Source organism: Panthera leo, chromosome D1 (assembly GCF_018350215.1).
Source record: "Panthera leo isolate Ple1 chromosome D1, P.leo_Ple1_pat1.1, whole genome shotgun sequence".
In the NCBI taxonomy this organism is placed as follows: domain Eukaryota; kingdom Metazoa; phylum Chordata; class Mammalia; order Carnivora; family Felidae; genus Panthera; species Panthera leo.
This window is the reverse complement of record NC_056688.1, coordinates 81203914-81229806: the sequence shown is the minus strand read 5'-3', so window position 1 is coordinate 81229806 and position 25893 is coordinate 81203914. Positions and strand designations below refer to the sequence as shown.

At 37.2% G+C, this 25893-nt stretch overlaps 1 protein-coding gene across 4 annotated transcripts in view; it reads right to left on the bottom strand.

Annotated features, from left to right (window-relative positions):
• The window catches only part of ANO3 (anoctamin 3), a 184780-nt gene that overhangs the window by 127339 nt on the left and 31548 nt on the right, over positions 1-25893 (bottom strand). The window lies entirely within an intron of this gene.

The following is a 25893-nucleotide window of genomic DNA, read 5'->3' as shown; positions in this document are numbered from 1 at the left end:
CACATCATAAATTACAGCATTTAACTGCTCTCCTCAAGACCCTTCAAGTTCCTTCACACTTACTAACTCCTAACATGTTATATGACACTAAACCATTTATTATCTTTTGTTTACCATCTGCCTGATCAAGGATTATTTACTGTTTTGTCTCAGATTATTCCAGACATCTCACCCCAAATCAGATACAGAGTGGGCATCAATAAATATTTGTGGGAGGAAGAAAGGAAGGCAACATCCATAATCCTGTGTGTCCAGGTAAGGCTGACCTCAAGAATAGAAAACCAAGAAGAGATCATATTGACACATCTCCTCCTCTCACCTCCAGTATTTACAACAAATCAAATTAAAACAGGTTAAGATAAATAATCACAAAATTACAGCAGAACTGATAGCCATGGTGTGCCCTTTGTTTTATACCTACCATCCACTGCCTCCAGACATCTTCATGGTAATTTCAACAAGGACTGGGCTAAAATAAAATCATATACAAATTTCCTTTTTCATTTTCTATTGCATAAAGTATACCACCCTCTCCAGTTGATTATTTAAAAAATTTTTAATGTTTATTTATTTTGAGAGAGAGATAGAGAGAGAGAATGAGCAGGGGAAGAGCAGAGAGGGAGGGAGAGAGAGAACATCCCAAGCAGGCTTTGTTTGCACTGTCAGCACAGAGACGGATGGGGGCTTGAACTCATGAACCTTGAGACCATGACCTGAGCCAAAATCAAGACTGAGACGTTTGACTGACTGAGCCACCCAGGTGGACCTCCAGTTCATTAATTATTTAGTGTCTTCTGATTTTTATGATATTAAAAACATATTTAATCCTAGGCGAAGGCAAGAGTCCTTCAGTGAGAAGACCTGGAAGTAAATGATGGGTTGGTAGGAAAAGTGTGAGGAGACAAGATAGTATTTAATCAATTTTATGTGCTCTTCATATTTTAAGAGCAGCATAGACTGAAAGTGGAACTCTGATAGTTATTGTTACCCATTGTTCTAAGTCTAAGCAAAACAAATGCTAAACTCTCCCAGAGAAAAGCTGTTTTACCATTAAAAAAACTGCCATTTTTTTTCACAATAAGTGACCTTAGGCATTATTCACAACTTTTTTGTTTCTGAAAAATGTGTTCACAATCAAACTACATTAACTAGAATTCTAATTTATTGTCTAATTATTTTATGAATTCTAAATTATTAGATGAGTTTTACCAGGCAGAACAAAAAATAGCTATCAAAATGGTAATACAGAAGTATGGTGAGATTTGGAAATATCTCCTGAATTATGCTTAAAAAAACATTGTACAGGCTCTATAAAATTTTAAGGTTATGAGTTTATATTTTATTTTAATACATATATGGCACCCATTAACCAAGATGCTGATTAACCTGCTCAAATCTGTTGCTTAAAAGCAGAACTGACAGGAAATTTATTATATATCATTGTGTTTAGTCACCAAAAGAACAACTTCTTTAATTGTTTGAAATCATAACGGTTGTTTGAACATGAAATCAAGACTCCTCTCTTAAGTTACCTGGAATAGTGAAATGCTTTCCAATTACAATGCAGAATGAATTTAATTTAGAAACAGAGTTTTCATGTTTATTATTCCCAGAAGATAGAATAAAACTAGTTTTGCTCAGAGAACCTGGGATGCTGATCATCCATCAGGTACCTTATCTTTCAACAGTGTTGACAACAACTTAATTATGTAATGCATTGCAAACCATAAAGCTCAGGCACTTTCAGCAAAGCTGGTCTTCCTAAAGAGTATCCCAAAAATATGCATGTTATGGCTCACGTGGAGAAAGAACACTTTGCAAAGATTTTAGCACATTTGCAAAACAGCAATAGAAGTCTGCCTATTTGCATGAAAACACATTTTTGAGAATTTTTCAAATAAAATTATGGTAAAATAAAATTTGTGACCTGCATATGTTTTCCTGAGTTTATTCTTTTCAATCTAACAAGCATTCATCAAACACCTATTGTGTGCTATGTACTGTGTTAAACTCGAGGGATAAAAATAAGAGGACACAAAAGACTTTTAGGGATTTTATCCTGTCTGGGGAGTAGTAGGCATGTAATTGTTTAGTTACAATGTTATCTAATATGTGCAGGAATATGTGCAGGAGTATGTGCAGGAATGTAATTGTTTAGTTACAATGTTATCTAATATGTGCAGGAATAGAGTTGAAGAATCCCCAGGTGTACCAGAGGAAGACTTATTAACAGGTGCCAGTAGCCACTAAGGGTCCTGTTATCTTGGGGAGTTTACCACAGTCCTCTGTCAGGCAGATATAAAATTAGGTCAGGTCATTAACCTGTAAGTGATTGCTGACTGATTACATGTTAACCATACACTTGAGTTAGTAAGATGCAGTATGATACACTGGTTAAGGTACTGATTTCTGCATTAGACAGACTGGTGTTTTAATTAACTGTGTTCGTAGACATGTTACTTAATCTCACTGCTCAGCGTCAGTTCCCACAGCTTTTAAGCAAATATAATAATATTATCAACAGTATAAGATTATTGTTGTGACTAAATGAGATAATGCACAGATAGCAGTCTCAACGTTGTCTGACCTTGTGAGATCAAAAAAGTCAGTTCTTGTCACAAAAAATAAGATAAAATTTGTATGCTCCCTCTCTTTCTTTCTCTCAAAATAAATAAAGATTAAAAAAACAATGAAATTTATTTTTGCTTTCTACTAATGATGAGTATTTGGGCTATTCATTTCCAGTCTTGCCTATTTTTAATAAACATTCATGTGTATACCTTGCAATAGATGTGTGCATACATTTCTGTCAGTATGTACCTAGGACAAAATTGCTGATTCCCAGGAAAAGTTTGTTTTCAACCTTAGCAGTATGCCAATCTTAACTTAGAATGAAGTTTGTTGTATACAGGCTTTATTTCAATTTATGGTGTCTTCAAAAATTTTTTCTTGAATCATTATTTATTTTTCAGAGAGAGATAGACAGAGTGTGAGCAGGGGAGGAACAGAGAGAGAGGGAGACACAGAATCCAAAGCAGGTTCCAGGTTCTGAGCTGTCAGCACAGAGACGGATGCAGGGCTCAAACTCACAAACTGTGAGATCCTGACCTGAGCCAAAGTTGGACACTGAACTGACTGAGCCACCCCAGGTGTCTTGTAAGATGCCTTTTCTGGTGTCTTTCAAGATTTCATGGAACATGTCTCTGTACAGATGGACTCTTCTTGATTGCAAAGTCCTGGTCTATGCTTTAAAAATTGACTTAGTTTGCTATACTCTGGCATAAGACAGTACAGTATGCATGGGAGCCAGTACCTGCTCCCACCTGTAACAGTCTTTTTATCCAAATTCTGCTATTTAGAATGCAACCAATTACTGCCATGTCCTTCTACTGGCTATTTCTGATTCTGTTTGGATTGAGAGAGAGGGAGAGGGAGAGGGAGAGGGAGAGGGAGAGGGAGAGAGAGAGAGAGAGAGAGAGAGAGAGAGAGAGGCACGGATGGGCAAGGCAGTGGGAGCAGGCAGGACTCTGGCTTGCTCACAAGATTGCCATTGTTGAGAAGGGCAGTGGATGCTTAGTTTCCTTGGCTGTGTGGCTCCGGCAGCCCAACGTTGAGGACCAATGACGGGCCAGGTTAGCCCAACTCTCCACTGTCATTTGGGGACCCATCAGGCTGTCTTCAGGCCAAATGACTGTGTTTCACACTTGTGTTTCATCTTTTCCTACCAAATCTTCAAATAATGAAAATCTTTTTCATTGGGTTTCAGCAGTGGCGTTTGATTTTGCATTTCTGTATCCTTTTTTGGCAATCATTGATGGGAAATTGGGAAATGACAGTCTAGATGTCAATAGTCTGATGCCATATTTTACTCAGAAGTTCCAGCTTTACCCTCCTTAATTAGAGAAAAATCCAAATAGCCTCAGTATGTAACTACGATTCATTTCACAGTTAAAGCCATTGCTCACAATAGCTCTTATTGTTGGCCTTACTTATTATACAGAAAAGAAGAGGTTTTAATCTTTTTTTTTCAGTTCCAGACAAATGAGAAACAGTTTTGTCAAGAAAGTCACATACTTACAACAATAAAAGCAATCTCTGTTAAAATAAACTAACAGAAAATACACCATGCACTGTAGGTCAGAAGAAATCCTGCACGTGAGTAGAAATTTACTAAGTGCTGCTGAATTAATACTAATTCTGGCTTTTCTGTCATAAAAATTTTCCATTTTAAAATGATACTTAACAGGAGAAGAATGCTTTAATTTTCTAAGTGTCCTTGGGGATAAAAAGTATATTAATACATATATCTTTTAATGCACCTCGCTTAACTTAAAACATGTCAGAAATGTAATTACTATGCAAACTTTCCTATGCAAATAATCTTTAATTATGAGTCATAGGAATGCCAAAAAAATCAGACTTCAATGCTATACAGTGGCTTTCACTGTGGATAAGAATCTGGCCAGGCTTATTGCCTACTCAACAGAATGTCAACCCTCTTGCTAGTCCACATCATCTTTAGAAATACAAATATTAGGGGCATCTGGGTGGCTCAGTTGGTTAAGCCTCCGACTTTGGCTTGGGTCATGTTCTTGAGGTTTGTGGGTTCTAGCACCAGGTTGGGCTCTGTGCTGACAGCTCGGAGCCTGGAGACTACTTCGGATTCTGTCTGTCTGTCTCTCTCTCTCTCTCTCTCTCTCTCTTTCTCTCTGCCTCTCCCCCACTCATGCTCTGTCTCTCTTTCTCTCAGAAATAAACGTTAAAAAAATAATTAAAAGTAATAAAAGAAATAAAAAGAAATACAAATATTTTCTGTGCTGACGGCTCAGAGCCCAGAGTCTGCTTCAGACTCTGTGTCTTCCTCTCTCTCTGCCCTTCCCCCTTCCAAAAAAAGTAAATAAACATTAAAATAAAGTTTAACAAAAGAAATACAAATATTCTCTAAATCAGTGACTCTGGGGTATCCTTATCAGATGGTAGATTGTATTCTAGCTCCTACTACACCTGGTAGAGAAAACTGCTTTTTTAAAAAAATAATAACTAATAAATTAGTATTTAAAGAAATAACACTAACATGAGCTGAACAGAAACCAAGCACTGTTCTACACACTTTGCATATGTTTACACATTTCATGCTCACAAAAACTGATATAAGTACAGTTTTCCCCCCATTTCACAGATGCTGAGATTGAGGCAGATGGAAAGGTCCTGTGGTAGCCAAAGAGCACGTTATCCCATCTGGGATTTCCATAGCAATTCCCTTTGTCTCCCTTTTCCTTGACACCAACTGGGTGTGTAAGCTGTGTGGCTCTGTGTAACCCCCGGATGAAGGAATGAGGTTTTGGAGAAGCAGGGCAGAGCCTCTTCTCTTTCAGGGAAGGGAGTAAGCCACTGCCCCTTACCCTGACCTAGAGGCAGGCACAGATGGATTGTGCAGCCTCACCTGCCCCCAGGATACATGACAGGTGGGACAAAGCCATTTGCCCTTTGTAGCTTCCAAAGGGCATATATATACACAACAGAAACTGAACAATAACAAAGCATACTACAGACATTCCAGACCATACTCCAATCTCAAGCTAGGTCTACTTCTCGAATTTCACTCTTCCAGGAAGACTTTTAGGCAAAGAGAGACACTTGGGAATGTGTAGGACTAAAGAATGCCTGCTCTTCCTGTTGCTGGGTGACTTCATAGCATCCAAAGTTTGGTGATTTGTTTTTAAATCATATAATGCTTTTTTTTCAGCTTCAAAGGTGATTGCATGGCCGAGTGAAAGAAGGAGATCTGAGAAGTCTACATACTGTGCGATTCTAACTCACAGCATTCTGGAAAAGGCAAGACTATGAAGACAGCAAAAAATCAGCGGTTGCCAAGGATAGGAGAGAGAGAGGGATGAGAGGCAGAGCACAGAGTATCCTCAGGGCAGTGAAATCACTCTCCGTGATACTATAGTGATGGATACATGTCATTATGCACTTGTCCTAATGCACAGAACGTACAGCAGCAGAGTGAACCCTGTTGTAAGCTATGGGTGATTATGATGTGTTAATGCAGGTTCGTAAACTATAATAAAGGTACCACTCTGGTAGGGGATGTTGATAACGGGACAGGCTAAATGTGTGGAGGCAAGGCTATATGGGAAATCTGTGACTTTCTGCTCAATTTTTTTGTGAACCTACAACTGTTCTAAAAAATAAAGTAATTTTAGGGGCGCCTGGGTGGCTCAGTTGGTTGAGCGTCTGACTTCAGCTCAGGTCATCATCTCACAGTTTGTGGGTTCAAGCCCCACATCGGGCTCTGTGCTGCCAGCTTGGAGCCTGGGGCCTGGAGCCTGCTTCAGATTCTGTGTCTCCCTCTCTCTCTACCCCTTCCCCACTCATGCTCTGTCTCTCTCTGTCTCTCAAAAATGAATCAACGTTAAAAAAAATAATTTTAAAAGTTTTTTAAAAGACTAAGTTAAGTGTCATAAACCTTACAAACTACCTTGTATCTCTTATTGTCATTTCCCAGCAATACTAAATGCACATGTGGTCTGAAAATATAGTAATAAACAAAGCAGAATGAGATTATATCCTGTAAGGCAGGTATAGTAAAGAAATTAATACAAGATGCAATAAGATTAAGGTGCAAAAAAAGTTTGGTGCCTTGGGAGAACATAAATAAAGGCCATTTCAGAGGCGCCTGGGTGGCTTGGTTGGTTGGGCGGCCGACTTCGGCTCAGGTCATGATCTCGCCGTCTGTGAGTTCGAGCCCCGCGTCAGGCTCTGGGCTGACAGCTCAGAGCCTGGAGCCTGTTTCGGATTCTGTGTCTCCCTCTCCCTCTGCCCCTCCCCTGTTCATGCTCTGTCTCTCTCTGTCTCAAAAATAAATAAACGTTAAAATTTTTTTTTTTTTTTAAATAAAGGCCATTTCACATTATTAAAAGAGAAGCAGGCCCTTTCCTTTTAGTGAATAAAAAGAAAAATGGGATTTGAAGATAGGAAATAAGATTCAAGTTATAGATAGCAGTCAAATTTTTTTTTTTGCTATAAAAGGGGGTATAAATATCAGTAGTTCATACAGTTGTTGTGAAGTGAAAACTAAGTATGGCAATGTGCACACAAGACGGTCTCTTCATACATTCCCATGGATCAGGTGTTCAGGCAGAGCTTAGCTGGGTCCTTTGCTTACACCACACAAAGCTTCAAGCAAGGTGTCAGTGGGGCTTTACTCTTATCTTAAGGCCTGACTTGGGAGAATCCACTTCCAAGATAACTCAGAACCTTCGCAGAATTCATTTCCTTGTGCTGGCTGTTAGCTGGAGGCCAACCTCAGCCCCTTGAAGCTTCCTACTGTTCTTTGACATTTGGGTATTCCCAACATGGCAATTAGTTCAGGAAACCGAAAAGAAGAGTCTCCAGAGTAAGTCTGAAAGCCAGACAGAGTTTTATGTAATGTAACATAATCAAAGACGTGATACCTCACCACCTCTGCTTTATTCTAGTGTTTAGAAGAAAGTCATAGGGAAGAGGATTATGCAAGAGTATGAGTACCAGGAGGCAGAGATCATTGAGACCATCCTAGAGTCTGTCAAAGTAAGATGGATAAATTAGATAAAAATTAAAGAAATTATTTAAAAGATTAAAAGTTGACTTTAAAAAGAAATCACAAGGGACAATATATAAATTAGATAAAAATTAAAGAACTTATTTAAATGATTAAAAGTTGACTTTAAAAAGAAATCATGAGGGTCTCAGTTGGTTGAGCGTCCAACTTCGGCTCAGGTTATGATCTCATGGTTCCTGAGTTCAAGCCCTGCATCTAGCTCTCTGTTGTCTGTGCAGAGTCCCCTTGGGATCCTCTGTCCCCCACTCTCTCTGCTTTTCCTTCTCTCTCTCACACACACTCTCTCTCTCAAAAATAAACAAACATTAAAAAATAAAAAGAAAGAAATCATGAAATAGTGTATGAGAGAAGGAAGGCTTATAGTCTCACTCACCAAACTCCTCAATAGAATAACCGGGGGAATAACATATCGGTTTGGAAAATGTCACAACAGAGGACACTAAAAAGGAAAAAAGGAAGAAAAGAAAAGAATTTGGGTTTACTCATACTTCTATCCTTACTGCTGTGGCTTCAGACAATTGGCGTTTCCTCTCTCAATTCCCTACCATGAATCAAGGAGGGGTGCTCTAACAAACAGATAAAGGGTGTTTATGGCTCTGACATTCCATGACAGTTTTCTTTTCCCCAAATATTTCTCCAAGAAGCTATTTTCTAAGACCCCTAAAGTTTTTTCAACAAACTTTGGCTAGGGTTTTAATTTCTGTGCAGAATGATACATAAATATCTGGCAGCTTAATTCACTCCTTAAAGTGCTTCAAAGGTCTTTTCAGAAAAAACTGTAAATGAAAACTGAGACCTATTTTACCTGAGTAAGCATGTTTGACAATGTGAAGGAGAAAATAAGAGATAGGTCTTCTCTTACTCCAAAATGAAAAGCGGTCTCCAATCTAACTCAAGGTTACCAAATTTCACAAATCAACTGGAACACAAAGCCCATACTTTAGAAGATGGCACTCTTTTTGACCCTTGTAATAATGTCTAAAGGAGAAAATGAAGAGATGTAAAGTACCACCAGTAAAAACCTAGCACCAAGTTTTAGAAGTAGGGCACAAAACCAGAAAATCAAGGTTGTGATTCCAGCAATATGGCCAACAACATAATTTCAAAACCCTTATGTCATAAAACACCTAGAAGTTATAGATAAAATAAAATGTATGCTTATTGAAATTCCAGAGGAATTAGCAGGAAAATATGTATAACTCTAGCTTCAAGGTAGGAAAAAAAGTAGAAAACCATAACACATGCTGGCAAGTCAATAGTGTGGCTGCTCTGGGTAAAGATGTAGAAATCAATTAAAAAAACCCAAAAAACAAAAAAACAAAAATAGTGGACAAAAACACTGATAAATTTAAAAATAAAACTTCTAAATAACTAATAAGCTAAAGAAATAGAATTCAATAAAGTTAGAAAAGAAAGTGAAGATACATATGCTTCAGTAAGCAATGATGATTTAGATAAATTAGATAACCATGTAATAAAATTATTGTACTTTAGACTGTATTCAAACATAAGTTCTAGTTCAGAAATAAACCCACAAATTTATGGTCAATTGACTTTCAACAACTGCCAAGGAAATTCAATGGGGGAAAAATGGTCTTTTCAACAAATGGTGCCTGAACAACTGCATGTCCATTTGCAAAAGAGGTTGGATCCCTATCTTAAACCATACACAAAAGTTAGCTCAAAATGGATCATCATAAACCTAAGTGTAACAAGGAAAACTGTACAATTATTAGATTAAAACATATGTATCAATATGGGGGGACCCTGAGTTAGGTAATGATTTCTTAAATACAACACCAATAGCAGAGTGATGAAAGAAAGAAAGAAAGAAAAAAAAAAGACAGGACTATATCAAAATTAAACACCTTTGTGTTCCAAAAAAATATGCCATTAAGAAAGTGAAAAAGCAAACCACAGAATGGAAATAATATTTTTTAAAAAGCTATCTGAAAAGGGACTTGTATTCACAATATATTAATAACTCAACATTAAAAACACAAATAATCCAGTTAAAAATGGATAAAGAATCTTGATATAGATTTCTTCAAAGAAGATTTTAAAAAAGGCCAACAGGCACATTTGACAGCTTTCAACAAAATGAAGAAATAGGGGGAAATGAAGAAATAGGGGAATAGAAATCAAAACCACAATGAAAAACCATTTCTCATCCATTATGATGGCTACAATCAAAACAACAAACATTAAAACAGTATTGGCAAGATTATGGAGAAATTGGAACCCTTGTATATCACTAGTGGGGATGTAAAATCGTGAAGAAGCTTTGGAAAACAGTTTGGCAATTACTCTTAATGTTGGACATAGAGCTACCAAATCATCAATTTCACACCCAGGAGGATACATCCACACAAAAACTTGTACATAAATATTCACAGCAGCATTATTCATAATAGTAAAAAAAAAGCAATTTAATGTCTGCTTGATAAATACATAAATAAAATGTGGTATTGTCCATAAAATGGAATATTATTTGGCATTAAAAATGAATTAAATAGTGATACATGCTACAACATAGAAGAACCTACAACATAATATAATATTATACAAAGTAAAGGGGCACCTGGGTGGCTCAGTCGGTTAAGCGTCTGACATTGGCTCAGGTCATGATCTCACAGTTCAAGCCCCGCATCAGGCTTTGTGCTGACAGCTCAGAGCCTGGAGCCTGCTTTGGATTCTGTGTCTCCCTCTCTCTCTGCCCCTCCCCACTCACTCTCTGTATCTCTCTCAAAAAATAAATGATAAACATTAAAAAATGTTTTTTTAATTAAAAAAATATACAAAGTGACGAAAGCTAGTCACAAGAGACCATATATTACATGATTCCATTTATATGAAATTCTATACTAGACAAATAAATACAGAATATAGATTAATCATTTCCTAGGGTTGGAGGAGTGGGTGGAATGGAAAGTAATTGCTAATGGGTACAGATTTTTTGGGGGTATAGGTTTTCATCTTTAAAAAAATATTTTAAATGGATATTATGGTGATGGCTGCACAACCCTATGAATATATTAAAAATCACCAAACTGGACAGTTTAAATGGGCAATGAATGTATGGTACATGAATTTTTTCTCAATGAAGTTCTAAAAATCAATTACAGATGAATTATTGATAGTAAAATGAACAAGAATATATATACCTTCTAGAAGCTGACATAGGAATTCACAGGAGGTGAATAATTCTTAAATAGGATTCAAAAAGAAAATGATGCATAAATTTGCCTGTGTTACATTTAAAAGCAAGACTGAGTATTGTGAAAATGCCCATTATCTCACATTCACTATACGTTTATATCATTTAGTTGAAGATTTCAACATAGTTTTGTGTAAATGTATGTAACATAACAAACTAATCCTTCCACTATATGGAATATCAAAGTGCCTTTGATAGGAAAATCTTGAAAAAGAACTAGGTACATGGGCTTGTCCTTCAAAATGCAAATATTTATTACAATTCTATAGTGATTAAGGCAGCAGGATGTTCATGAAGGAATAAGCAATATAAGAGAAAAATAGATATCCCAGAAAAAGACCTACATATACAGAACTGAGGTGAAATTACATATCTATATACTACTCTTGGATAGGGTAGACGAGTCATTTACTGGCACTGAAAAAGTCAGCTATTTTCTTGGAAAGATACCATATACAAATAAGAAAAACTAAAGAATTTAAAGACAAATATGAAAAGCAAAATTTTAAAACTTTTAGAATAAAATGGAGGAGGCTATTTTGATGATTGTAGTAGACAAGCAGTTTTGTTCATGTGTTTGTTTTTACCATGACTAAAAACTTTTGGCTGGTAAGAAGGTGAAACTGATTAATTGGACTACATTCAAATAAAACCTTTGTACATTAAAAGATAGTAGAGACTGTGGTAAGCTTTAATTAGAAGATATTTTTCATGAACACAACAAATAAAGGATTAGTCTCCAGGATATATTAATAACTCCTCTAAATCAATAAGAAAAGATAAATAATACAACAGGGAAAAAAAGTGATGCTATTAATAGGCATTAAACAAGAGAGGAGCTGTTGCAATTTCAAAAAAGCAGAACAAAATACATTACATATTTCTTCACAGTTTAAAAATCTGAAAAACAATATTCAATACTGTCTAAGGATATATCATGTATAGTAAATGTATAAAACTATAAGAAAGCTAATCAGCAAAATTAGAAGAGTGGTTATACTGACACAAATTGGGGAAAAGGATCAGGCAGTGTTACATGGGAGTCTTCAATTCTTTCTGTAATAATTTATTCTGAAACAAACATGGCAAGCAATTCAGATCCAGTAAAGCTCAGTATTGGACATAGCTAAATATAGTCTAATAATACAAATTTCAATACGCCTGAAATATTCATAAAATAGTGATTCAAAAGATCAACATTGCTGTTGACATTTGAAATCAACAATCTGGGATTATATATTTGCTTAGCAATTAAAATCTTACTTATAACTCAAGCTTCAGTTTCCTCATCTGTGTAACGGGGACAATAATAACCTGGCATGAGTATTTTAAGAATTAAATGCATGAAACACTCTGCAACAGGGGTGCCTGGCTGGTTCAGTCAGTTGAGTGTCTGACTCTTGATTTAGGCTCAGGTCATGATCTCATGGTTTGTGGGTTCAAGGCTCACATTGGGCTATGTACCAACAGCTCAGAGAGTGCTTAGGATTCTCTCTCTCCCTCTCTCTCTGCCCCTCCCCAATTTATGCTCTAAATCTCTCTCAAAATAAATAAAAATTAAAAAGGAAAAAAACATTCTGTGACACATAAAATGGCCCACCCTATAGTAACTATAATCAAAAACCTTTAAACTTATAAAACTCCAATTTTAATCATGGTCACTAAGCTACATACCCCCTTCAGTAAACTACACTTGTGCCTACATTATGATTTTTAAAAAATGAAATATGGTAAAATTACCTTATCAGAGATATTACACTGAACATATTTGATCATTGGTGGTTCAGAAGGAATTCTATGAGGTCTCTTTAAAGAAAACCATAGGCTCAAAATGGCATAACTTAGGTTAAGTTGCCAAGTCAGTAAACCAAGACTTATTACCTTATTAACTGCTATTTTACCCACCTCAGGAATTAACCTTTAGCCAGTTAACATGGGGTTTTCCTGGTCAACACAAGGCAATTTATTGATAGCCCCTTTTATTCCCCTTGGGAGGGTGACCTTGCCTAAAACAGTGGATTCTTTGTTAATAATTTTCCTTTTCTCCATTCCTTCTCTACCTTTAAAAACCTTTCCTTTTCTGTAGCCCTCTGCAGCTCCCCTCTACTTGCTAAAGGGGAAGCTGCTCAATTCATGAATAGATGAATATAAAGCCAATTAGAGCTTCAGAATGTACTTGGCTGAATATTTGTTATATAACACAGGTCTCAGGGGGCATCACTAGAAACAAATGATCACCTCAGAGCTCACATGCTGAAGAGATGCGAACACTGTCCGTCTCATGTCAGCCACCTACGACAACTTAACACATAAACTCTACTTAAATCCAGCCTGAAGTTATTCTGCACTCTGCCAGCCATCAGTTGGAAATTAAAAAACAGAAGCAAAAACCACTGAAGAATTTACTGAAAGTATGAGAATGAAGATTTTGACTAAAAGATCTAATTTTATTTTTATTTATTTATTCATTCATTCATTCATTCATTCATTGAGAGAGGGATTACACAAGAGGCAGGAGAGTGGAAGAGGGGCAGAGGAAGAGAGAGAGAGAATCTTAAGCAGCCTCCACTTCCAGTGCAGAGCCAAATGCTGGCTCAATCTCAGGACCTTGAGATCATGACCTGAACCAAAATCAAGAGTTGGGTGCTTAACCGACTGAGCTACTCAGGAGTCCCCAGATCAAATTTTAAATGAAAAACAAAATCAAATTCCATTTTATTGTAAAGGGTTTGAAAAAAATCAGTAACATCAATGCATTGCTTGCTATCATGAATGCTATATTCTTCCTTACAGAGCTCTCAAAACAAAACAAGAATATTCATAATAAAGGGGCACCTGATGATTTCCAACATGTGTTTAGGGAAATGATTTAAAATATTGGTAATCTCACAAGCCCAATGGAAATATTCTTTAAAATGCTGCACTATTTCTAGTCTGGGGGATCAACCTTTCCCACAAAAACAAGCACACATGCAAAGCAAAAACCTTAAAAAGGATCAAAGAATTCACAAGGTAGTGAGGAATTGCTGGGTCAAGTTCAGAACAGAATAGAAATCAGAAATGGAGAGGTAAGGCGCATATCCGAGCACTTAGTCACTTCTACTCTCAAGGACATGTTGGTTGGCTTTTGTATTAGCACTTTTCTGTGTGCAGTCACTATGGGTACAAAGGTGAAAAAACCAAACAACCTAGTGTGTCCAAGATATTTTTAGGACACATCAGTAGTAAACACATCTGAAATATTAAAACATTCCTTTCTTTTGGCTCTGGATTCATAACAGATGAAAGGCATAACAGATGCCTAAAACAAATGGGAAGCACAACACAGAAAAGTCCAATTATACAAGGGGGTTGAATTCACTTGCAGTTTTGCAAATGCAAAATAAAAGTCAAGTCAAAATATAGCACGGGTAAAACAATCTCTCTGAACCATCAGAGTGGCCCAGAACATTACCCTGGTCAAAGGCTACTGTTTCACTTGAATGTTTAACTTGAAATGACAGACCTTCTGATCAGGGTATCAATTTTTCTGGCACTGAATAAATGGTTAGTATCATCATTAGTGTCCTTGACCATAAGTGGAAATTAGGAAAACTCACATAATGCTCTGAAGCAAACTATTCTGAATTATTCAGTGTTTATCATTAATTACATACATTATGAAGGCAGAGGATAAAATCACCCAGAACCTTCACACCTAGATGGATTTGATCTAATGAGAAATGTATTGGCTCTTGCAGAATAGATGAGATTTGTGTTCCTTACATTTGCAGAAAATTATTTTTCATGACCTAGCAGTCCATTGTTTCTCTTTCCTTCTCCTTAAAAGCTATATCAATACGACAAGGATCTCTTGAGACCCAACAAGCAGAAGACAGATTATCAGACAACTAATTTTGCTAACATCATAAAGCAGACGGCCTTATCACATTGGCTACAAATAATCTAGTGAGTAAAAATAAATCAGGTCATGTTGGAAACTTTGGAAAGCTGGCATTGAAAATTTATCATCGAATATTAATGCCCATTTTATACCATGAGCTTAGTTCTTTCCAGTTTCAGAGTTACTCTTGCTGCTGTAAGTTAGATATTTATAAGGAGAGAGGGAGAAAGATGAACTCTCCGAGGTCCCCATGAGGGTCATTTAAGATAACGGTCCTGGCTATTTGTACTTGTATAGGCTTCTCCAATGTTGGTAGTTTGGTTTCCTAGGCTGTAGAGGGCAGATCAAGACAAAACTAGTGGTTTTAAACCCCTCCTTGGTAATAGGCAGTATTTTGAGAAAAATACACATACTTACATATTTGTACAATTATGCATATAATTTCAGACACTTCGTAGATGCCCTGGGCTCATGTGTGAGCCCCCTTAGAGCTCTATGACACCAGGCAGGCTGAGAACTTCTGGACCAGGCAATCTCACAATACTCCCAGTTCTAGGGACACCTGCCTCTGTAAACTCAGCTCCCTTGGCAGGCCTTGACAGAAATAAGCTGAACCTCATAAGAGCAAAGCCTCCAAGCACTTTGGAAACCCTATAGCTAATCTAACAAGGTAGTCATATGAATTTGTTTTAAAAATGGACATGAGTGAAGGTATGGAACATTTCTTTCCCCCCTACTGATCTTGCCTTTTTGGAGACTATGAAAAACTAATGCACACCAATGGCCTATGTTTAAAACAGAGGTCACTGAAGACGTTTCTAAGTCTTTAATTTTGCGAAGATAGTATGACTTATAGTTGGAGCACCAGAGATGAAGTCCTGCTTATGCTTCTTATCTCATGTCACTGTGCCCAAAAACCCCATTAAGGTTTCAGCATCTTCATTCATAAAGTGGTAATAATAAGGTGGTCTGTTTATTTCCCTGAAGATTGTGAAGACGGTGGCCAAAGTGTATAAAATAACTAATAAGAGGACCCTAGTTTCTAGGTGAATGGTAACTGTCATCAGAGAAGTGATTAGACAAGATACAATATGGCATTGTTTCTCAAACATTAATCATATATCTCTATTTTTGGACAGAGCCACAGACAACGCATTATTTTTTTTTAGATTACACTTTTTCTTTAAAAATAGTCTTTGTCAAAATAATATTAACCTAAAATTAACAAGTTGAATGCACTGGTTATATTTTTTTCTAACATTAAAATAAAGTCATATCTATTAAAAATGTTCAAGTCATTGTGATGGAGTTTAAAAATTATTTTAGAGGTGCCTGGATGGCTCAGTCAGAAGCGTCTGGCTCTTGATTTTGGCTCAGGTCATGACTTCATTGTTTCTGAGTTAGAGCCCCACATAGGGCTCTGTGTTGACAGAAAGGAGCTTCCTTGGGATTCTCTGTCTCTCCTTCTCTCTTTCTGTCCCTCCCTCACTCACTGCCTGTCTCTCCCAAAAATAAATAAACAAACATTTAAAAAAATTATTTTAGGGGCGCCTGGGTGGCTTGGTCAGTTGAGTGTCTGACTTCGGCTCAATTTATGATCTCACGGTTCCTGAGTTTAAGTCCTGCATCGGGCTCTGTGCTGACAGCTCAGAGCCTGGAGCTTACTTTGGATTTTGTGTCTCCCTCTCTCTCTGCCCCTCCCCGACTCACTCACTGTCTTTCTCTGCCTCTCAAAAATAAATGTAATAAAAAAATTTTTTTAAATAAAAATAATAAAAAAATTATTTTAAAAACCATACTTTGGCAAACATGTAGCTGTAACAAGCCACTAATGCTTTGCTTAAATTAGATCTAATCTGGGTTTATTATTTTCATTGCTCAAGAGAAAGACTTGAGAAAAGGTGGTTTGAGTTTTGATGGTGGAAAGGGAAAAATGAAATGCCGTGAGGAAACCAAGTAGCAGTGCCTGGAGCATCTGACATTCAGACTGGGATTTACAGTCACTGAGGAGTGGGAGGATGGAGTAGGAAGACAGGAGGTCAGGACAGAGACACATGAATTTTAAAAACTGACATTACTGATCTCAGGTCCAGAGCTGGGTTAACTTGTGTCCTTCCTACCATGTAAAAGCTGCATCTCTATTCCGTGGCTGCAGTATTCTAAATCTGGCAAAAAGTAATAGATGGTACATCACTTAAAAAACAGAAATGATAATATAAGGCAGGAGTGGTCAGGACATTAGCTTGGAAGGCAGAAAAACTGGCTGTCTGCTGCTGATTTACTGATGAAAGTCTTTTGTAATGCACCCCTGTTTGTTTATTTGTTTTGAAAGAGAGCACAAGTGGGATCTAAGAAAGGGCAGAGAGAGAGAGAAAGAGAGAGAGAGACAATCCCAAGCAGACTCCTTGCTGTCAGCACAGACCCCAACATGGGGCTCAATCTCATGAACCGAACCTTGAGATCCAAACCTGAGCCCAAATCAAGAATCTGACCTCTATCAACTGAACCACCTAGGTACCCCTAATGCCCTCCTGTTTAGAAGCTTGACATGAGATTGTAATTTCCTGAAGGATTTGGAAAGCCATTAAATCACTGCTTATCTTTTATCTGGAACTGCCCCTGAAACTGCCCATAGCAGTCCTCTTCCAGCATGATCCTGTATAGACAGTAAATAGATATGTCAATAAACAAGGAGGGAAATAAGTGACATCTCATGAAAGCCAGATTATTAAAACTCAAGAGGTGAAATTTTCATTAACCTAAAAAGTGCATGCTTGCACTCTCTCTCTCTCTCTCTCTCTCTCTCTCCCACACACACACTACGCACGTGTGTGCACACAGACACACGCATGCCTGTAATGTACTTAACAACTACTCTGAGCTACATGCTGTAGAAACAGAGGCATCTATCATTCAGCAAATCTCTTTTTAGCTCCAACTCAGCCCCAGACACTTATTGAAGTGACTGGGGAGAGAGAGGTAAATAGCAATCAGAAGAACAAAATGAGCACTAAAGGCAGATCCTGTATATTTCAGTTTGAACAAAAATGTTTATTAATCACCTGTGATGTGATGAAAATTGTGTCTTTCTCTTTATCTCAGTTGTTTCTTTCCATCTAATGGAGGCAGACAGATCTGGATTTGAATTCTGATTTTGCCTCTTAAGTCTATGTGGACTTGGATTTTACTAAACTTTTTACTCACTGATTTCCTCATTCCTAAAGTAGGAGAAAAATATTCCCTACAATGTAGAGTTAGGTACCTCTAACAAGTGTGAAGTTCGCATTCTTCTGTCCTGGTTACTATTTTAGGCATGTGTGAAAAACAATGAACAAGACAGATACACCCTCCAGTCAAACCATGTGGGTAAGTGAGCGTGAACTTACTGCTGTAGTTATCAAATGAAACTCTGAATGGGCGTCAGGCTGAGGAATGCATGTGCTTTAACAAAACAAATGGCAGGCATTCAATGACCAAGTGGCTATGTAGTAAAATAAAAAGCATTTTCAAGTATGTGTTTAGAAAGATAACTAACTGCTGCTGCAGAAGTTAAATAGAAGAAGTTATGGTGCCCAGTAAGGGCTAACCAAAGGTAGCCTTTCTCAACATGTAGTTTCTCCTAATCATGTAACATACAAGTAAAATGACTCTAGACATGGAAAAAGAAAAAGTTAAAAAAAACTATAAACTATATACATGAAGAGAAAAAAATCCAGATCAGATGGTGTCATAACTATTTAGGCAAAAGCATCTACGAACACTCAGTCTAGAAGCGACAGAAAAGCTGAGGTAAAGCCAGGGGTATATACACCTCAGCTCTCTGACTCATTCATGAGACACCAAGGCCTAGTCTCATTCTAATGTCTCAAGGAGAACTCAATTGTATCAAGCACCACTTTAATTCTGGATACCTAAGGTATTTCTATGCCATGGCCCACAATCAACATATATTTGCTTATCTGTGCTCAAATGACAAATAACAAACAGAGGAGCCCTTGCCCTTTTATGGCTGATTTAAAGATGACCTTGTTTGGCTTTACATTTTACAAATGATAGTTTAAAAAGATATATTAAGCTGTACCTTTGAAAAAATTAAATATCTTTAGCCCAAGTTACCCACTTAGCAGATAATGTATAGTAGTCAAATGCATTACCTTTGAATTGTTACATTTTTGCTTGCTTTTGAGAAAAGTTCAGAAAATTATACATTTTAGAGCAAGGCTGCTCTCAGTCTAGTGCTGTTGGGTAGAAGGGAAAAGTGGAAATGGAGATGAGGACTCCATGTGAAGGGTAGGTTAAAATTCACCTGCTTTCCACCTAGGTATGGAGAGGACATAGATGAACTGTGTCTAAAAGCAGAATTTCTTCTGGTTATCTTTATATAGCCTAAAAAAAATAAAGCAAAGGAAGAACAAAGAAAATTATGTTTCCTTATGTTTGGGACTTCTTAGGGATTCCTGGTAATGAAGCCCTGTGATACCCTGCCTCCACTTTCCGAATTACCATCTTAACACTGACATCTTTCCTTCTTCAGAGCCAGCCTGCACCTGCTCACAGGAATTGATTGTGAAATTTTCAGGCATTTTGAGAATTAGCATATTTGTAACTTAAACAGACCAAGGTGGGCATCAGTAAATGCTTTTGTTTTTTGAAGACTTTTACCACCACTGCTTATTTATCTCAAACCATAAAGACACAGAACACGTCTTTGTTGCTTTACAACTGTTTACGTGGTGCTTAGTCTAGTATTTGCTCTATGGTGAATGTATACAAGCTAGATAAACCAGATAGGAGAGTTATCCCATGATTACTCTCTCTCTCTCTCTCTCTCAAAAATAAATAAACATTTACATTCAATAATTCATTTCAAAATCTATATATGACCCTTAAAATCGTAACTACTCAGCCTCACAAAAATCTCCAATTCTACTATTTCCATAATTCCCTTATGATAAGGAGGAGATGCACAGGATTAAATTATATATAGGAAGGAAGGCAGAGTAAAACATGAATTTTATAACAATCTCTGGGAACTCAGGCCACTTCAAGGCAGGACATCTTCCAGCGGGGTGGCAGAGCCACTCACAGTGCAGGAGTTTAAACAGGATAAATAATCTACTTTCTGAGCAGAATTTTGGGGAGCTAGAGTTTTGAAGTTGCTTTTCAGCTTTCTGCTATTGACACCCACCATGGCGGAGGAATAAAGAATGCAGTCGTTTTGGGCTAAAAGATTGTTGTGACTCATTTCTTGGAGACTTCGGAAACCCAAGAATTCTATGTCACCAGAGTCCTTGCAAATCAGGTTGAGGTCTGCAGGGCAGTGGCAACTGCATTAAGTAATGGTGAATGAGGAACACACAACATTAGAGGTGATTCTTAATAATAGTGTTCAATAAATGTTAGCCAATGCTACTTTTTCCACTAAAAGCCTCCCCTCTTATCTGCTGTTTTGACCCAGTACCACATCAAGACCCTATCAAACAAAGATGACAGATTCCAAGGTCCAGCTTCTACAAGAGTGGTACTTCTTTAATCTTTGTCTCTTCCCCAGGATCCCTTTCTTTTTACAGATGGCTGGCTGCCTTACGCCCACTTAATAAAAACACTTCGCTCAATGTCAAAAATGCCAGTCATATGTGCTAAACTCTAGGATCTTATGTCAAGATAAGAAATTCCTTGTAGGCAGTCTCCTGCATTTCCCCTTGATACCGAAGGAAAAACTGCTTACCTAAGAAGGACTAGGATGAAAATTCACATCTATAAACACATAAACATTTTGAAATGTTCAGCACTTAAAATGCTCTGGCAAGCATTTGTAGTTCTTGAAAAGATTGCTTTCCAATGCAGTGGCACCATAAAGGAAAACATAAACACAGTTACAGATAATGGCAGTCCCGAGACCTCTATTTAGGAATCCTAAAGGCATTCTCTTTTAATTATTTAATCCCCCTTGCATTTTTAAAAATAAATTTCCTAAAAAATATTTGCCTTATTGATGTACACATTTTAATTTAAAAAGACAACGTTAAATATATTTTAGATAATATAATGGAATCCAATTATATGGATATGTGAATTATCCTTACATAGAGATATGAAACATCTGAAGTCAGATAATTTCTAAGTAGGATGTCTTCTTAGATACAGATATAAACCATCTGTATTGAGCTTACTTCTGAGTGAGAAAATAAAAGATAAAAGACCAGATTTATAAGTATTCTACAAAATCAATCCCAAGTGACAAGCAAAATCCCCAGAAGCTTCCATGATCCAAGGAGCGGGGGAGAGAACTGAACACATTTTGATCTTTTATATAATATATATATATATATATATATATATATATATATATATATATCTTTTAAATATATTTCTTAGGTTTTGTTTGCCTTTTAAAAGTTTCTCAGAGCAGCAACAGATTCCTATTTTGTTTAGGGACTTCTTACACTTCTTTGCCTCCTCAAATTCACATAACCCATTTTTTCAGGTGCCTTATTTCCTTCTCTACCTTCCGTTTCCATCCAATATTGAAGATGAACCTTATTGACAAGGCCCAACCTAGACATTATCGAAGTCCTTGAAAGACTAGTAACCATTTGTTTGGTGGCACCAGGGAGAAGCGAGCATTCCAGCAACCAACATTCTAGGTCTATTTTCTTCGGTTATAAACATACAACATCTAGCATTTATGAACTTCCCTCATCCTCTTATTTACTTCTCTCCCCACCCCTCCCCACAAAACCCCATTTGTGGAGAGCACTGGTAAACAAAGTGTAATTTGTCACCTGTAGTCTAGAGGAAAATGAGAGGTTTCATACCACAACACACTTCGATAGACAAATCTCTTCTCCAAGATCATTTTTTTCTTAGTTTTTCTTTTTTTCTCCTAGAGTCCTAAAACTTCGAAATACCTGCCTCCTCCTTCTGGATTCTTTCTTTCTCTAACCTCAATCTCCCTCTCATTCTCAGCCCAGAATCAGACCGCTGAAGGAATAAAAGGCCAACTTTGCCCTTCATTATGACTGTGTGTCCGGGACCAGTTATTTAATCTCTCAAATCTTTGATTTCCCTACCCATAGGAACATGAATCTTTTTTCTTATTGAAAAATTACGGTGTACCAATACAATTCTAACTTTTTAAATGAATATTCGTTCATTCCTCACAAATACCCTAAGAGGTAGGTATATTGACTGCTACCATTCCTGCACTTTCTCTTACAGAGAGGAAATCTGAGGGGCAGTGAATTTAACAATTTTCCCAATGCAACTTCTAAGAGGCAGCACCAAGATCCAAACTTGTGTGTCCTAAGTCCAGGAGCCAAGTTCTTAACTCTTCTTGTATTGAAAGACATGTATCTATTAAAAGGTGCTAAGAATCATATCTAGTTCACATGTTTATTATATAAACCCTATGTACTCCTTGGCTCATATTATTTGTCAATTACTTCAGTAATTTGCTATTATTATTTTTTTTTAATTTTTTTTAACGTTTATTTATTTTTGAGACAGAGAGAGACAGAGCATGAACGGGGGAGGGTCAGAGAGAGGGAGACACAGAATCTGAAACAGGCTCCAGGCTCTGACCTGTCAGCACAGAGCCCGATGCGGGCTTGAACTCACAGACTGTGAGATCATGACCTGAGCCGAAGTCGGCCGCTTAACCGACTGAGCCACCCAGGTGCCCCTGCTATTATTATTCTTAATTCTTATTTTGTACTTACTACTCCTCTTAGGCATATAAAAGACTGGTATCATCCACAAAAGATCCTCCAATGCCGTATTCGTCCCGCAGCATCAAACAGGGGTCTATTCTGTAAACTGAAAGGGCCACGCTGGCATTCATATAAGGGGTTACACATGGTGCTGAGTTAAGGAGTAACACAACCCAATTTGCTTTCGTGTTTGAGTCCACCCAGCAGCAGCTCAGTCGGCTGACTCCAATCCAGCAGTGTGCCCGAAAGTGTACCGTAAGTCAGCAGGATGACACAAACAGATCTGAGGCATGAGGCACTAGAGGCTCCTGAGTAAGACGCATTACATGAATCCACCTTGCCCCCCCCCCCCCCATCTGTAGTCTTTCCACAGCCGGTTCCTCCCCACACAATGTGCTGTAGCCAGGTGTGTCTCCAGCCTTGGCAGCTGCACACACGTGATCTAGTCCAGACTCTGAACTTCTGCTCATGCTGCTCTTCTGATTGCCCCGATCCTCCCACTGCTCCTAACAATGGCTCTTTTCAACTCTTTTTCTTTTTTCCGACTCTTCCGCTGTTTTTCCAACAATATGTATGATAGGTACAAAATAGCGCAAGCATTGCTAGAGACAACAGCTCAGGGAGGGTTGCTAGTACAAGTTCAGAGTTCAATTTCTCATTCTTTCTTCTTTCTACCCCCAAACCTAGATGTAACTGTATGTGTGTATGTATACACGTTTATATGAGATATAAAATGCAATATACAACACAGAAACACACATGGGATTTTATACATACTGTTAAAAAATCTGCTCTTACTCAACAGGATATCATAAATATCCAGAACAATCAGGACTCTTTTAGCTCCAAATGACAGAAATCCAACACAAATCAGACAACTATAACTTCCCCTAACACGAAAGACTTTTTTTTCTGCTCACACTGCAAAAATTATTCAGCTCTCTACCTCTGAAAAGTCCAGGGGTAGAGCTAGTTAACTTCAAAAAAGCTGGTTCTGGAGATCCAAATGCAGTTGTCAAAATTCTCACTCTCTCTACTATTACAACTTTTCTTTATATCTGTCTCTTAATTCTGTTTTTGTTTGCTTTTTGTGGTTTGTTTCTCTGCTTGTCTTATTCAATCCCTTTAAAAATAACCTCCTTCCTATAGTTGGGGAGGGAGCATCTTTCCTTATAGTTCTTGGAAAACATCCCAGAGCAGAATTCAGCTTGAGGATCTTGTCCGTCAGTGTACCTGTTGTTATTATCAAGAGGATGGAAAATTCTGATTGGCAATCTCAGGGTGAGGAAACAGGGTCAGTTCCACCTGAACAACAAAGTAAATGATGTTTGGACAAACAACAGTAACAGTCCATTGTACATCTTTACATCAATACATAAAATTTTATCTTATTTCATTTGAGTTAGGTTAAAAACAAAGGCTGTTCTAGGTAAGAGTAATGGGTTCTTTTCATTTTGTTTTGGTGCAAAGGATACACATGAGATTAAGGATTTATGATACCAGGGTTCCCTAAAGTTTTTCTAGATTTTCAGAGAAGAGTGTCCATGGCTTCATAGTCTCATGGCTTATGTGGACTAGATCTGCTGGGTCAGGGAATCCCAGAACCAAAGGTGGGAAATAATGCAATTTTATATTCCTTTGTTTTATTTATTGTTGTGCCATTGGCTCACTTGAGGATTAGTGGTTCAGGTTGGCTATATCCTATTGCACTGGTTAAACAGCCAGACACTGTAAAAAGCTGAACATCATTCACTTTTATGGTTAGATCATTACTTATTTATATTCTACTGAAGCATATTTCAGTTTGCTTTGCTAAGTTATCCTTTGCAGTGATTCATAATGATGTAATGAATATCCTTGTTCTTATATTTCTGTTAATATCTCTAATTGTTTTATTAATACAAATTCCTAGAAGTAAAATTACTCAAAAATTTTCATCTAAAGACAAACTTGATTTTGTCTTCTCCATAAGATTTATCCTAACTCTTGAAAGCCACACTAATAATTCTATTGTAGTCTACCTAGAGTTATAATATTCTCTTTCATATTCACTCATTTAACAAGCTTATCATGAGTTTCTATTATCAGTCAGGCTCTGTGCAAGGCATAATGTAATTACAAAGACAAATAATCCATGATCCCTTTAAGAGAGAGTAATTTAGTCAGGGAGACAAATGGGAGGAACAAGTAATTACAATTTGGTGTGATTTATGCTATAAGAGGGGTGAATATAAGTGCCATGACAGCAAAGATAAAGGGACTATCCTGAGAAACAGAAACCATCTTCCTTCAGAAAGGATATGTTCTCTTCAACAAATATTGCTGGAAAAAACTAAACATCCGAATGCAAAAAAAAAAAAAAAAAAAAAAAAAAAAAAAAAGAAAAAGAACCTATACATGGATTTACACTCTTCATGAAAATAATTCAAGATGGGTCAAAGACCTAAATGTAGGACATAAAACCATAAAACTCCTAGAAGGTAACAGGAGAAACCCTAGATGACCTTGAATACCGTAATACCTTTTTAAATATAACACGGAAGACACGATCCATGAACGAAATCAATCATAAGCTGGACTCATTAAATTTCTGCTCTGGGAAATACAATATTAAGAGAAGGAAAAGACAAACCACATACTGGGAGAAAGTATTCTCAAATGATACATCTGATAAATAACTGTTACCCAAAATAAGCAAAGAAGTATTAAAACTCAACAATAAAAAAAACAAGCCAATGAAAAATGGTGTATGATCACTAAATAGGCAACTGACCAAAGAATATGCAAATATGGCAAATAAACATATGAAAAGATGCTCCACATTATATGTCATTTAAAACAATGAGTTACCACTAGACATCTACTAAAATGCCCAAAATCCAAAATATTGAAAATAGTAAATGCTGACAAGGATGTAGAGCGGTAGGAACTCTCACTCATTGCTGGTGGGAATGCAAAATAGCACAGCCACTTTGGAAGGCAGTTTGGGGTTTCAAACAAAACTAGACATGTGTGATCCAGAAATTGTATCCCTTGGTATTTACCCAAAGGAGTTGAAAATCTATGTCTGCCAAACCCTGCATATGGATGTCAAAAGCAGCTTTATTCATAACTGCCAAAACTTGGAAGCAACCAAGATGTCGTTCAGTAGGTGAATGGATAAATAAACTCTGGTACATCCACACAATGGAATATTATCCAGCACTAAAAATATATGGGTGATAAAGCTGTGAAAAGACATAGAGGATCCTTAAATGCATATTACTAAGTGAAAGAAGCCAATCTGAAAAGGAATTACACTGTATAATCCCAACTATATGACATTCTGGAAGAGACAAACTATGGAAACAACAAAAAGCAGAAATAAAGAGATCAGTGTTTGCTGTAGAGTATAGGTAGGGGAATGGCTTGGGAGGGGAGAGAGATGAATAGGCAGAGCAAAAGGATTTTTAGGGCAATGAATATTCTCTGTATG